This window comes from Panicum hallii, chromosome 6 (genome assembly GCF_002211085.1).
Source record: "Panicum hallii strain FIL2 chromosome 6, PHallii_v3.1, whole genome shotgun sequence".
Classification (NCBI taxonomy): domain Eukaryota; kingdom Viridiplantae; phylum Streptophyta; class Magnoliopsida; order Poales; family Poaceae; genus Panicum; species Panicum hallii.
The window spans coordinates 32,958,258-32,969,988 of record NC_038047.1 but is presented as its reverse complement, the minus strand read 5'-3'; positions in this window follow the sequence as shown (position 1 = coordinate 32,969,988).

The following is an 11,731-nucleotide window of genomic DNA, read 5'->3' as shown; positions in this document are numbered from 1 at the left end:
ATCGCTTAGGCTTCCCGAATACCATCATCGCGGACCTGGGATCAAATTTCATAGCTAACCAGTTCTGGAAGTTTTGTGAAAATGCATGCATCTAAGTCAAATACGTCTCCGTTGCACACCCAAGGGCTGACGGTCAAGTCTAGAGGGTGAACGGCATGATAATCGAGGGCCTCAAGAAAAGACTCTATGATGAAAACAGCAAGAAAGGCGGAAAGTGGATACACGAGTTGCCACATGTCATCTGGGGGCTCAGGACTCAGCCGTCCAAAGCCACAGGACAAACACCGTTTTTTCTTGTCTACGGCTCCGAAGCAATTTTACCGGCGGACATTATGTGGAAATCCCCAAGGGTTGAAATGTACAATGAAAGCGAGGTGGACGAAGCAAGGCAGCTAGAGCTTGACTCTGTCGAAGAGGCTTGCTGCACTGCTCTTGTTCAGTCAGCATGATACCTACAGGGGATCTGACGATATCATGACCACAATGTCAGAGAACGGTCATTCAGTATAGGCGATTTGGTCCTACGCCGCATCTAAGATGAGTCAGGATTACACAAGCTCAATTCAAGGTGGGAAGGACCGTTCATCGTCAAGCAAATTACAAGACCGGGATCTTATCGACTACAATACCCCGAGGGCCAAGACATCCCAAATTCCTAGAACGTACAGAACCTACGTAAGTTTTACCCATAAGAAGACACGCAGTGATAGCTGTTCTTCAAGCGCCGAGGTGGTTTCTTTCCGATTCAATTTGGAGGCCATGTGCCACAGAATCAGGAATGTAAATTTTCTATTAAAATTCGGAGGCTATAGCCACATTCAAGTTTTATATAAATCGACTTCTTGCCATGAGCATAGCTGTCGTTGCGATGATGATCGCATTTTTCCAAACACGCTAGATCCGCTCGATCGGACTCAATCTAACTTGTTTGACGGGCTCACTTGAGGAGCTATATCAACTACTCCCAGAGTCGCTGCACTTGGGGTAGTATTGACTACTTGCTACGAGCATGATAGTCGTTGCGATGATGATCGCGTTTTTCCAAACAGGCTAGATCCGCTCGATTGGACTCAATCTAACTTGTTTGACGGCCTCACTTGAGGAGCTATATCGACTACTCCCAGAGTCGCTGCACTTGGGGTAGTATTAACTACTTGCTACGAGCATGATAGTCGTTGCGATGGTGATCGTGTTTTTTCCAAACAGATTAGATCCGCTCGATCGGATTCTATCTAACTTGTTTGACGGGCTCACTTGAGGAGCTATATCGACTACTCCCAGGGTCGCTGCACTCGGGTAGTGTCTACTTCTTAGCCTATGAACGTGGATGGCAATCCAGAAATCATAAGGCAATGATAGTACAGACAGCACTGAAGGATATATTACAGGGAGAAGAGTACATGTCTTTACAATAACTCAATCCTGTACTATACTCTCTACTATTTTTTCAGCTACAGCTCTGGCCTTTAGAAGGTACTCGCCTCTTCAGAGCAGTCCGCAGCTACACCCTATGCGAGTACCTCTAGTCAAGCCTTAGGCCAAAATGACTTCACAAGACCTAAGCCATGGCTAACATATGTGGTGGGGGCCTCGGCGATGAAGCTGAGGACTTTCAGGGGAGCTCCGCGGAGTCACTCCAGCAGGGATAGCCCATCTGCTGCGCCGCCTTCCTGCGGATCCACCACTTCAACCAATTGTTGGGCGGCCACCCTTAGGTCCTCCAGCTCTTTTTGGCGTTGTTCCTTCTCTTCGCCCAGCGTCTTGATCTGCTGAAGGCAATCGATAAACTGCTGCTCCGTATCAGCGATCACCTTCTGCAGATTCTTGATGTCATCTATGCAACGATATAGGATATTCTTCATGTCAGTAAGTAACTCTTCTTTATAAGTTAAGAGTTTCTTAACCTCTGCGGTGAAGACAATGTTTCAGAACACAAGACCAACTGCTAGAGAAAGTACTCGAGCAAGGAAAGGACTTGCCTTGATGTGCTTTTTTCTGCTCCTTGAGCTATTCTTGGAGCTCGGAGTTGGACTTCTCAAGATTACGGATGTCGTTCTTGAGCAGCCATGTTTTCCGTGTCTGCTCCTGCTTCAGCTTATCGAGCTCCTTGCGAAGATAGATGTTCTTTCGGAGTTCTTCCTTGATGCGTCGATCCTTCGCTTGGAGCTCCTAGAGGCCACTCTCGACTGCTTTCAGCTTCTCAGATTTTTCTTGAGAGCATTTGGCCACATCCTGTACAAGGGGGAAGACTGAGCAGACAAAACAACTCGACAAAGCATAATGGCAGAAGAGCAGTCGTGCCTTACCAGGGTAAATTTGTACATCTCCTTGGAGATCTTCTGGAAATACCTCATGTTGTCGACCGAGAGGAGAGGGTCATCCAACAGATTGTTGGTGATAATATTCTTGTATCCTCTCCCAGACGTCAACAGAGTTCCAGAGCTACCAGAAGTACCCTCAGCCTCTTCAGTTGATGGCTGCGGGGCACCTGCAAATCGAAAAAGCGTTCAATACACGAAGCCTGTGATCTAAGCAGTTAGCCGTAGGGGGTCAGACACTTACCTGTGCCATCTGCAGGAGCAGCATTGGTGGCCTCGACTTGTTCACCACCAGCAGCGCTGGATTCGATTTGCTGGGGCTCGGGAGGTGGTGGGTCGAGCAGAATCGCATCCTCATTCCCGCAGCAACTGTGCGCTTTCCGCTTTAGGTTGTCCGACTGGCGGCTCGGGGGCTGGAGTAGCTGAGATAGGCTCTAGCTCATCCAACCCCAAAGCAGACAAAGTCCTAACAGAGCAGAATCAGATATATCATCAAACAAGTCGATAGAACAGAAAATACATTATGAACAAGGAGCTGCACTCACAGAGAGGATTTCTTCATGCCGGACTTCTTAAGTCTCAATTTTACACCCACGATACTCATTGCCGGTGGCGGGATCACACCAGCCGAGGGCGAGGGATGCCTCAGCGAGGTACCCGCCACGGCAATGGTCACGACCCCTGCAGAAGTGGTCGACGGGTCCGTTCCAGCAGTTTCTACAAAACCACCTGCTGGAACATCATCCCCAGCAAATGCGGTCCCGACCACCTTTCGGTGCTTGGGGTCGGGAGGAGAAGAAGAAGGACTGCAACACAGACAAAGTAAGCATCCAATTACCACAAGACTTGACAATTCTACAAGACGGCGGCCCCATACCTGGTGGGTTCGACTACGTTCGCTTTGCGCTTGCGTACCACTCGACGACCCCGAGGGACCAATGGCAAGGCTTCTACCAACTCCACGGATGATCCGGAGGAGTTGTTCTTGTTCGCCTTCCCTTCAGCTGCCTTCTCCGCCAGGGGGCTCTCGCTCTCGGTTGTCTCGCCGCTGGGCAGAGCATCAGATGATTGAGCCTTTATCGCTTCAGCTGCGGCGCTGGGAAGAAGGTGGTATGGTCGGGGGATGTCAGATTGTGGTGGATAACTCCGGTACAACGCCGTGTGTCCCTACAGAGGATTCTTAGTCAGCGGAAGTTCCAGAACAACAGAAATTATTTCAAGTAGTCGAAAACTTACCGGCTCTGGAGGATTTTGGGCAGAGAACAGCTCCAGGATGTAGGGCACCGTGTTCACATCTAACAGCACCCATCTGACCCGGATGAGCGCGGCACCGTTGGTCAATTCCTCTGTGCACATCCGAGACGGGTCTTCAGCACCCATGTACTTGAAGCCTAGCGTATGGCGTTGCTGGATGGGTTAGATTCAGCGTTTGATGAATGACATCATTACAGACATGCCGGTCACCCCTATTTCCTTATGGGCTACTATGAGAGCTAGCAACTCATCGACTTGGTCCATGTCCCCCTTGGAGAGCTCGGTGTTCCACTCCGGCTGTAGGACAAGGGGCTTACCCGATCTTTCAGGGAGTTGGGGGGCATGGTTTCTGATGTAGAACTAATGATTTTTCCATCCAGGGATGTTGGAGGGGAATTTGTAGGAAACATATTTGTCACCGGCCTGTTGCCTAAGCTGGATGCCGGCGCCCCCTACAATGGATGGATTTTTGAAGGTAGGTTGCGGTTTTACACGAAAGAGATAGCAGAAAAGATCCCAATGGGGTTCAATTCCAAGGAAAACTTCACAAAAGTGGATGAAAATAGCAATGTGGCAGATCAAGTTTGGGTTGAGATGATGGAGCTCAAGCCCATAGAAATAAAGAAGGCCACGGAAGAAGGAACAAGTGGGGAGAGCCAAACCCCGTTCAGAGAAATGGTAGAATGAGATGATTTCGTCTCCATTCTCCATGGGAAGAGATTGGTGAAAAGAAGGGTGCCAGTTGACGAGATTTTTCCCCTGAAGCAAACCCTCAGAAAAAAGATTCAGGAGGTCGTTATTGGAGCACTTACTGCAAGTCCACTCCCCAGAAGGCGGCTGCGATTCCTTCCCTTTCCCATCCTTCTTGTTGGATCTCTCAGACACCATTTCAGATCTGTTTGTCATGAGCCGCTTCACTCGCATGCGCTCGGGGGCTGTAGAGAAGGGGTGGAGAGATTCGGCTAGCTTGGGGCTTGTCAAAGGAGGTGAAGGCAGAGCACGGATCTGATTGGGGATTCAGAAATTACTCGGCGGATTGAAGATTGGAAGCACGGATTTTACCCTAAGTTACCGCGGGGTTAAAGAACCAGCGGCCGGATACAGCTTTACTGTTCCGAAGTTGAAGAGTCGTCACAGGGAATATTCGGAAGATGAGGGGTTATTTGGTGGATTTTTAGATAAATTATTTGATTAACCATTTTTTCAGGGTTAATTGTCCCAAAAAAGAGGTTTTTCGAATTTCAAATCTAACTTCTATCATCTGTACCATCACACCAATTATTTTCCAAGGGAACATTTTTTCACTGCATGCCACGACCGTTGGATCCTTTTTTCCAAAGCCTGAGAGATTTGGATTCAAGGCTCGGGGGCTGCGGGATACGTAGCATCGACTACTTATTTTTCAAATACATTCGAAGAGTAAGTAAGGAAGATTCAAGACTAATGTGACTCTCAGCCTGATTCTTCGATTCAACCTAAGGCTTGGCGGCTACACCATATGGAGTGCGATTTTCCATCGCACCCCATACCAAAGAAGTAATTCGGAGCATGAGCACCTCATAGCTTCGATGTAGCCAAGGAAGTACTCGAAGAAGAACTTCAAGACGGAGCTTCAAAAGAAGTCAAAGACTATTTCGGAAGTACTCGAGGAGCCTGTAGTACTCAGCTACGAAGAGCTCGGGGGCTTGTCAGACCCGGGACTACGGGACTGGGTACATAACGTAGTTCATACAGGAATAGGGGATAGGACATGTCCTATACCTTATTTACATTGTACTCTACTCGCATGCGAAGTAGAACTAGCCGATACAGAAGGAAGTTACTCGAGTTGTACTCGAGTACGATTTCTAGCCTAGTGTCGGACTAGGATTCATGTAACCCTGTCCTCCCGAATATATAAGGGCGGGCAGGGATCCCCTCAAAACACATCAACATCTAAGGCAATACAAACTACCAAACAGGACGTAGGGTATTACGCATCTCGCGGCCCGAACCTGTCTAAACCTTGTGTTGCTTGCACCTTCAAGTTCCTGATCTCGGCGACACCCTACCTAAAACTCACCACCTCGGGTATACCCCTCGGTAGGGCTGGAAACGAGCCGAGCCGAGCCAGGCTCGGCTCGGCTCGCCTTGGCTCGGTCATCTAGCGAGCCGAGCCTGGCTCGGCTCGGTAATTTCACGAGCTGGTGGAAGAGGCTCGGCTCGGCTCGTTATCGGCTCGGAGCCGGCTCGAGCCAGCTCGCGAGCCACAACTTTTATTGCATCACAGATTCACGGATCAAGACATCAAGTGTTTAACAGTAAGAAAAAAAATGCATAAAGTGTTTAACAACTTTTATTGCATCACAGATTGAGAAATGGGAAGGGAAGTTAGGGTTTAGGCGTTTAGCTAATGCCTAATGGGCTTTGACCTTTTGGGCTGGCTGCTGGGTTGGGCACTTGGAGGTTTGGCCTCAGCTCGCGAGCCGGCTCGCGAGCCGGAGCGAGCCGGCTCGGCTCGGCTCGGCGTTTTTGCGAGCCCAGAAAAGAGGCTCGGCTCGGCTCGTTCCAGGCTCGCGAGCCGCTCCGAGCCGAGCCGAGCCGCTCCGAGCCCGAGCCGAGCTTCGAGCCGCGAGCTTTTTTTCCAGCCCTACCCCTCGGTGGGCAGGCGGTAAAACACCGACATTATGGTTAAAGAGTTTCGAAGAATCGAGTGATAACCTTTACCAAAGATATCAACCGACTAACTTAGTGGGGGTAAGCCAGATATGATAAGATAGGATAAATGGCCAGCGACGACTGTCTAACACAGGAGACTCTAAACCTTAGAGCGGTAAGCAGTTGGGAGGACAACGAGCGAGAAAGACTCCTAAAACACTTCTAAACTATTGAGCTAGCCTCACTAGACTAAACCTTGCTTCTAACTAGCTATCGGGAACCTAGAGCTTACTTCGGTGGCTGGAAGAGGAAGGACTGCAAAAAGGGATGAGAGGGGAGTCCAACGGCAACCTGCGACTACTGCTATGGAAACACCCGAACATGGTGGACTACAAGGGACGGACAGGGCTATCACCACCTGCCGCCTACCACACTGTTCCGTAGGGTGGAACACACTTCCTAGCTAACACTAAGTCAGACACCATGTATGCACTCGGCATTAGGATTTATCTTGAGGCCATCAAGAGAAATCCCCCTCAACCTAGGGAACTGACTTGAGCCCCCTAGTCCGGGCGAGAAAACCTGCAAGGTAAGATCCCGATAAACAAGATAGATAACAAAGCCTAAGCTAGAGGAAAGAACTTCCGCACACAAGTTGGATAACTTGGAAAGATAAATAAATGCGTAGAGTAAAGCTGACTCGAAAAGATATTGAAAATAACTTGTATTGATAAATATCAAAGGGAAAGATACAAGAGCTTATACCAGACTTCCGATGACGACTCCGGAATCCCGAGACAAGCTCGACTTGACTCTAACTCCTAGACTACTAAACCTAACTCTAGAAAGTGAAAATGAGTAGAGAACTCCTTGGTGTGTGTTATACAAGCTGAGGTGCCCATCTATTTATAGTGTAGGAGGTCGGTGGATGAAGTCGGTGAAGCGGTTACGGCGGTTGCGTCAATCCTGAGCAGGCCGGCCTCATCTAGGCTGGCCGGCTTGGAATTGTGGCCACGTGGCGCCGCCTTTCTCCTGGACGGTTCTGATGAGCTCCTGGTGTCGGTGGAAGTGGCATCTCAGGGATTTGCCCGAGTCTGGCATGCAGGTGGGTCCTTCAATCCATGGGTGAAGCCTTTCGGGTCATTGGATCAAACCAACTTGAAGTGCATGGTTCAGGATCAAGGTAAGTATTTTTCCTCGCTCCTGGATCAATGACATGGCAATTGGATTCAGTGTCAGGCCTGCTGTCCTAGGGGAGGCCGGTCAGTCTAGGTTTTTCCCCATTTTGCCTTATTTTTGGTCCACATGTTCCTGCATTCACAACTCATCCAAAACTTGTGGAACTTATTAGAAATAAGCAAATTATGTATGGAACATGATGTAAAGCTCTATTTATTTTCAAGAAGTTGACGGACAAAGAGTGATTCAATGGCCGTCAACACTCATTCATATCTTGCTGAATCTCTGGAGGAATGACTGGAATGGTAGCTGCTGCTCTAACTGCTTCTTCTGCTCTCTCATCTACTGCTTTAAAACCCATATAGCCTCAAATACTCTATCCTCATCCACTATAGCATGAGTTTCACCATCTTGGTTAACCTCATGAATGATTGTCAGAGTACTCCAGTCCACAAGAAAATCTGTCTGCTGAAACTCTTCTTGGGATGTGAATGTGTCACCTGCACCTTCAGCATATGGAGGAAAATCTACCGGCTGCTGCACTTGTCACACCAGAAGTGCCTACTGACCTAGTACTATTTTGCATCTGTTGGTAGCCATCCTTATCAACTACTTCAACCACAAGATTAGCCACTCTCTCATTCAATCTAGGCTGAATCATCATCTCATAGTGCTTATTTTTTTCTAATCTTCCATTCAACAACACTGTTAGTATCTACAGACCACACTGAAAGAGTTTAACTGCCCCCTCCCTCCTACTCCACCCCCAGATTATCTAGCTAGCCATATCATTAACAGAATTTTCAAGATTGTATCCACTGCTTCTATCCACCCACAAATCATGCCAACGCTCATCCATGTCTAAAAACATATTCTAGATTCGCCTTAAATTTTTCGCACTTAACAACTAGTCTAAAGGCATTGCCTGGATCAATCCTGGCACAATCATGAACGTACAAACATTGTGGAGTTACAAAATTCCAACCCCAATGGGAAGGCAACTACACTGAATAGCGGCAGTTAAGAGATGTTGCACAAACTTACCAAGGAGGATAATCACTAGGCTCCACCCTTGCCCGCTACAAGCACCTAACATCCATTCTTGCCCGCTACAAGCACCTAACATCCACCCTTGCCCGCTACAAGCACCTAACATCTCGAGCCTACCATTCAAAGCAAAAACACTTTAGATTCCAAATCTCCCAGTGCCGATCTCCCCAAACTCTAAGAGTCAATTGAATGATGGAAATGTATGATCTTATCTTCAATCCAAATCTCTATCGGATGAGGACAGCTAGGGTTCCATGAAGCTCGGGTGAGGGAGGAGTGGAAGTGGGGGAGGGAGTGCAATTGGGGAGGGGTCATGTGATATCCAGGTAGTTAGACAATTAGATACTAAGTTTGGGTATATAATATGTAAGCATGTTATAGTGTATACAAGTTGTACAAAGCAATAAGGGTATATTTGTAAATTATGAGTTTTATAACTTCTCATGTGCAAGTATGTGAAAATGTTCTTAAGTGTCAAATTTCAGATGGCTATAGAAAAGAAAAGATCAAAAGTTAAATAAACACAAAGGGGAATAGACTTTATATGAAATTAAGGACCTTTATGTAATTAATACAAAGATATAAGGACTTACATGTGAAATGGTAAAAAGATAAAAATAAAACTTAGTTTTACCTAAGGACTAAAGTGTAAAAAGAGCTAGTCATGATTACTGCAGAAAAACTTACCAAGAGACCCCAAACATTAGAGCATTTTGTTTAAATTAACACATAAAGTTTATAATTTAAGTTGTGTTCAAAAGTTCAAAATAAAATAGTACCCTTTGAGATTTTGAACTCGAGCTCTAAAGCATTATTGTAGGATTTGAAATTCTCTACAACTTTGCTTTAGACATTTTTCTCATTAGGATTTTGTATCATTGGGAATTTTTAGTTTACAGAGGAGTCCCTAGACTTTTTGGGATTTACAAACGAGTCCTTCTGACTCCTGTCTGCTTTCTTCCTCCTCTGACCACCGCCGCTTCCCTTCTGTTCCGCCCTGCCACCGCCGCTCACCGCCGGCGCAGACCTCCAGAGCTCCACCTCCAGCTGCTACACCCTCCACACGTCGTTTCCCTTCGATCCCGACCCCTTTCCTCTTCCCTGGTGGCTTCTCCCACGCACGCCACGACGTCCCCGAACTGTTCGCCGGCCGCCACATCCTGGTCACCGTGGACAGGCCACCCCGGTGCCTTAACTTTCTCCTTCTCGCACGCAGCAGCACCACATCAACACTTACGTTCTGTTCTGCTACTCCCAGTGTCCAATTTCCAGTACCCGAGCTGCATTCCGCCGCCGTCATCCCCTTCCACTCCGGCCGCGCACGGTACGCCCGTGGGCAGCCCACACCGGACCTCCTCCGCCTCAACCAACACCTGCACAAGCTTTCCCGTCATCCACTGGTGCTCCTCGCCCATTCGTGGCACTCCAATTTCCACTGAAACCTCGTCGCCGACGATCACCATCCGCCGCCGCCCTCGGCCTCACCGTGGGCAGCACCACTCATGCAGTCCCGAGCCCCCACAACCCCATAAACAGCACCACATCATCACCCTGAAGCTGTACGACCCATCCATTGACCCTCTGGTGCATCACAGTGCCTTCCCGACGCTCGCCGGCGTTCTTCCTCGCCGCCGCCGCATCGGTCTCCGTCGAATTCCCTCGATCCATCATGATTTCATCCAATTGATGGCACGTACACGTTCCCCACGACTCACTGGTGCTCGTGCGCAGGTTACTTGCCGACATTCGCCACCGGAGCTCCGCAGTCGACGGTGACCCCTCCGCCGTCACTTCGGGCTCAAGTCGAACACCACTGTTCCGGCCATCCCCGTCCACGACACGTAGCGCATCGAGACCACAGTAAGCTCCGGACCCGATTCCTGCACTTGGACCTCGCCGCCGGTGACCGCCGTCGCCGGAACATGGCCACCTCACCTTGCTCTGTCTCGGTTCCCAGACCAAGGGCTTCGGGTTAGAAGAAATAGAACTTCAAGGGGTTTTGTGCAAAGGAATAGACTCAGAGGAATAGTAACCAAGGACCTCTTTGTGTAAATTAGGCTGTCAAATTAGAAATTCTGTATCTATTCGAGGAAAAATCATAAAAATGCAAACTAAATTTTGTTGGAATCCTTAAGTCAAATTCGACTACTTTTGTTTAGGAAGTTTGAGCAGTAGGTGTATATTTTCTGATGTAGATTAAATATTAGAAAATAAGTGTTTTAATTGTATTTCATGTTGTAGGCATGTGTTAAAGCTGAAATTTGGATCACAGATTGTAGGTGCTATGTATAGCACTGTGTAAAAAGTTCGAGTACTTTACTGTTCATTTCCTTAGGTTTCGAGTACTTTTTGTTATATGTTGATAAAAGTTACTTAATTTAATTCCAAATGTGTCCCTTCATATTTAGGGCTGAAAAATTTATCTTAGCTTTGTTACAACAGGAGTAATTGAAGATAAAAATTTGAGAAACAGAAACCTAATATAACTTGAGTTATAAATTTCAAACTTAAATTCAAAGGTAATTCATAAATAAAATTGTTATACATGAAAAATTATGAAACTTTTCTGGACTATTAATCTTGAGTAATTCATGATGTTCTTAAATTCTGAACTCTAGTTTTAGTGTAAAACTCCAATTATAATTATATCTTGAAAATTCCAATTATAATCTTGCTTAATTTTGTGGCTTAGTTCCTTTAGAGTAAAATTTCAATAAAACCCAACTATGATAATTTTCATAAGTACTAATTATTTTTCTTAATTCAAGATTTGGTTAATTAATTCAAGGTTAACCATAATTAAATAATAACCAAAAATTAATTACAATGTTTAGCTAATAAATGGAGATTACTAAGTGTATGTAGTGTTACTTGAGATAATCAGATATGCTAACTAATGTAGTTAGTTGGATGTTTAGGGTAACCCACCTGGTTGCCTAACGGGACTAGTTAGTTTAGTTAGTACTCGATAAATGACTGCCCAGTGCAGGGTAGTTAAGTTGATTGTCAATATGTAATGCCCTTTATTTAGATTGCAACTTTATCGTGAACTGAACTACAAATATATGCATCCATTAAACTTCATTTTGCATATCATGTAGAATCGACCACTCTCGCCGACGGGGATTATCAGCTGATCCCGGAACAAGAAGAAGGTTATCCTGAAGACCCCGGGACTCTCGTCGCGGATTTCTCTGAAGCCCCGAACCAAGGTTCGGAAGAAAATAGTTTGACTAACCCCAACTCTACCAACGAAGGCAAGCCCCGGACATAACCCCTACTTTATTACACTG